The following is a 4,490-nucleotide window of genomic DNA, read 5'->3' on the forward strand; positions in this document are numbered from 1 at the left end:
CGGATGGGTTTGCAAGTGGTTTGGAAGTGCTTCGGATGTCATTCGATGGTGTTTGGATGTGTTTGTAAGTGGTTTGGAAGTGCTTCGGATGTCATCCGATGGTATTCGGATGTGTTTGCAAGTGGTTTGGAAGTGCTTCGGATGTCATCCGATAATACTCGGATGTGTTTGCAAGTGGTTTGGAAGTGCTTCGGATGTCATCCGATGGTATTCGGATGTGTTTGCAAGTGGTTTGGAAGTGCTTTGGATGTCATCCGATGGTACTCGGATGAGTTTGCAAGTGGTTTGGAAGTGCTTCGGATGTCATCCGATAATACTCGGATGTGTTTGCAAGTGGTTTGGAAGTGCTTCGGATGTCATCCGATGGTATTCGGATGTGTTTGCAAGTGGTTTGGAAGTGCTTCGGATGTCATCCGATGGTGGTCGGATGGGTTTGCAAGTGGTTGGGAAGTGCTTCGGATGTCATCCGATGGTACTCGGATGGGTTTGCAAGTGGTTTGGAAGTGCTTCGGATGTCATCCGATGGTACTCGGATGGGTTTGCAAGTGGTTTGGAAGTGCTTCGGATGTCATCCGATAATACTCGGATGTGTTTGCAAGTGGTTTGGAAGTGCTTCGGATGTCATCCGATGGTGGTCGGATGGGTTTGCAAGTGGTTGGGAAGTGCTTCGGATGTCATCCGATGGTGTTCGGATGTGTTTGTAAGTGGTTTGGAAGTGCTTCGGATGTCATTCGATGGTGTTTGGATGTGTTTGTAAGTGGTTTGGAAGTGCTTCGGATGTCATCCGATGGTATTCGGATGTGTTTGTAAGTGGTTGGGAGGTACTTTGGAAGTCATCTGATGGTGTTCGTATGTGTTTGTAAGTGGTTGGGAAGTGCTTCAGATGTCATCCGATGGTACTCGGATGGGTTTGCAAGTGGTTTGGAAGTGCTTCGGATGTCATCCGATGGTACTCGGATGGGTTTGCAAGTGGTTTGGAAGTACTTTGGATGTCATCCGATGGTACTCGGATGGGTTTGCAAGTGGTTTGGAAGTGCTTCGGATGTCATCCGATGGTACTCGGATGGGTTTGCAAGTGGTTTGGAAGTGCTTCGGATGTCATCCGATAATACTCGGATGTGTTTGCAAGTGGTTTGGAAGTGCTTCGGATGTCATCCGATGGTGGTCGGATGGGTTTGCAAGTGGTTGGGAAGTGCTTCGGATGTCATCCGATGGTGTTTGGATGTGTTTGTAAGTGGTTTGGAAGTGCTTCGGATGTCATTCGATGGTGTTTGGATGTGTTTGTAAGTGGTTTGGAAGTGCTTCGGATGTCATCCGATGGTACTCGGATGTGTTTGTAAGTGGTTGGGAGGTACTTTGGAAGTCATCTGATGGTGTTCGTATGTGTTTGTAAGTGGTTGGGAAGTGCTTCAGATGTCATCCGATGGTACTCGGATGGGTTTGCAAGTGGTTTGGAAGTGCTTCGGATGTCATCCGATGGTACTCGGATGGGTTTGCAAGTGGTTTGGAAGTACTTTGGATGTCATCCGATGGTACTCGGATGGGTTTGCAAGTGGTTTGGAAGTGCTTCGGATGTCATCCGATAATACTCGGATGTGTTTGCAAGTGGTTTGGAAGTGCTTCGGATGTCATCCGATGGTATTCGGATGTGTTTGCAAGTGGTTTGGAAGTACTTTGGATGTCATCCGATGGTACTCGGATGTGTTTGCAAGTGGTTTGGAAGTGCTTCGGTTGTCATCCGATAATACTCGGATGTGTTTGCAAGTGGTTTGGAAGTGCTTCGGATGTCATCCGTTGGTGGTCGGATGGGTTTGCAAGTGGTTTGGAAGTGCTTCGGATGTCATCCGATAATACTCGGATGTGTTTGCAAGTGGTTTGGAAGTGCTTCGGATGTCATCCGATGGTGGTCGGATGTGTTTGCAAGTGGTTTGGAAGTGCTTCGGATGTCATCCGATAATACTCGGATGTGTTTGCAAGTGGTTTTGAAGTGCTTCGGATGTCATCCGATGGTACTCGGATGTGTTTGCAAGTGGTTTGGAAGTGCTTTGGATGTCATCCGATGGTACTCGGATGTGTTTGCAAGTGGTTTGGAAGTGCTTCGGATGTCATCCGATAATACTCGGATGTGTTTGCAAGTGGTTTGGAAGTGCTTTGGATGTCATCCGATGGTGGTCGGATGGGTTTGCAAGTGGTTGGGAAGTGCTTCGGATGTCATCCGATGGTATTCGGATGTGTTTGCAAGTGGTTTGGAAGTGCTTCGGATGTCATTCGATGGTGGTCGGATGTGTTTGCAAGTGGTTTGGAAGTGCTTCGGATGTCATCCGATGGTGGTCGGATGGGTTTGCAAGTGGTTGGGAAGTGCTTCGGATGTCATCCGATGGTATTCGGATGTGTTTGCAAGTGGTTTGGAAGTGCTTCGGATGTCATCCGATGGTGTTTGGATGTGTTTGTAAGTGGTTTGGAAGTGCTTCGGATGTCATCCGATGGTATTCGGATGTGTTTGCAAGTGGTTTGGAAGTGCTTCGGATGTCATCCGATGGTGGTCGGATGTGTTTGCAAGTGGTTTGGAAGTGCTTCGGATGTCATCCGATAATACTCGGATGTGTTTGCAAGTGGTTTGGAAGTGCTTCGGATGTCATCCGATGGTATTCGGATGTGTTTGCAAGTGGTTTGGAAGTGCTTTGGATGTCATCCGATGGTACTCGGATGTGTTTGCAAGTGGTTTGGAAGTGCTTCGGATGTCATCCGATAATACTCGGATGTGTTTGCAAGTGGTTTGGAAGTGCTTCGGATGTCATTCGATGGTGTTTGGATGTGTTTGTAAGTGGTTTGGAAGTGCTTCGGATGTCATCCGATGGTACTCGGATGTGTTTGCAAGTGGTTTGGAAGTGCTTCGGATGTCATCCGATGGTATTCGGATGTGTTTGCAAGTAGTTTGGAAGTGCTTCGGATGTCATCCGATAATACTCGGATGTGTTTGCAAGTGGTTTGGAAGTGCTTCGGATGTCATCCGATGGTATTCGGATGTGTTTGCAAGTGGTTTGGAAGTACTTTGGATGTCATCCGATGGTACTCGGATGTGTTTGCAAGTGGTTTGGAAGTGCTTCGGATGTCATTCGATGGTGTTTGGATGTGTTTGTAAGTGGTTGGGAAGTACTTCGGAGGTCATCCGATGGTGTTTGGATGTGTTTGTAAGTGGTTGGGAAGTACTTCGGATGTCTTCCGATGGTGTTTGGATGTGTTTGCAAGTGGTTTGGAAGTGCTTCGGATGTCATTCGATGGTGTTTGGATGTGTTTGTAAGTGGCTTGGAAGTGCTTCGGATGTCATCCGATGGTATTCGGATGTGTTTGTAAGTGGTTGGGAGGTACTTTGGAAGTCATCTGATGGTGTTCGTATGTGTTTGTAAGTGGTTGGGAAGTGCTTCAGATGTCATCCGATGGTACTCGGATGGGTTTGCAAGTGGTTTGGAAGTGCTTCGGATGTCATCCGATGGTACTCGGATGGGTTTGCAAGTGGTTTGGAAGTACTTTGGATGTCATCCGATGGTACTCGGATGGGTTTGCAAGTGGTTTGGAAGTGCTTCGGATGTCATCCGATGGTATTCGGATGTGTTTGCAAGTGGTTTGGAAGTGCTTCGGATGTCATCCGATGGTGGTCGGATGGGTTTGCAAGTGGTTGGGAAGTGCTTCGGATGTCATCCGATGGTATTCGGATGTGTTTGCAAGTGGTTTGGAAGTGCTTCGGATGTCATCCGATGGTGTTTGGATGTGTTTGTAAGTGGTTTGGAAGTGCTTCGGATGTCATCCGATGGTATTCGGATGTGTTTGCAAGTGGTTTGGAAGTGCTTCGGATGTCATCCGATGGTATTCGGATGTGTTTGCAAGTGGTTTGGAAGTGCTTTGGATGTCATCCGATGGTGGTCGGATGTGTTTGTAAGTGGTTTGGAAGTACTTCGGATGTCATCCGATGGTGTTTGGATGTGTTTGTAAGTGGTTTGGAAGTGCTTCGGATGTCATCCGATGGTATTCGGATGTGTTTGCAAGTGGTTTGGAAGTGCTTCGGATGTCATCCGATGGTATTCGGATGTGTTTGCAAGTGGTTTGGAAGTGCTTCGGATGTCATCCGATGGTGGTCGGATGTGTTTGCAAGTGGTTTGGAAGTGCTTCGGATGTCATCCGATAATACTCGGATGTGTTTGCAAGTGGTTTGGAAGTGCTTCGGATGTCATCCGATGGTATTCGGATGTGTTTGCAAGTGGTTTGGAAGTGCTTTGGATGTCATCCGATGGTACTCGGATGTGTTTGCAAGTGGTTTGGAAGTGCTTCGGATGTCATCCGATAATACTCGGATGTGTTTGCAAGTGGTTTGGAAGTGCTTCGGATGTCATTCGATGGTGTTTGGATGTGTTTGTAAGTGGTTTGGAAGTGCTTCGGATGTCATCCGATGGTACTCGGATGTGTTTGCAAGTGGTTTGGAAGTGCTTCGGATG

Source organism: Anopheles ziemanni, unplaced genomic scaffold (genome assembly GCF_943734765.1).
Source record: "Anopheles ziemanni unplaced genomic scaffold, idAnoZiCoDA_A2_x.2 scaffold_19_ctg1, whole genome shotgun sequence".
In the NCBI taxonomy this organism is placed as follows: Eukaryota; Metazoa; Arthropoda; class Insecta; order Diptera; family Culicidae; genus Anopheles; species Anopheles ziemanni.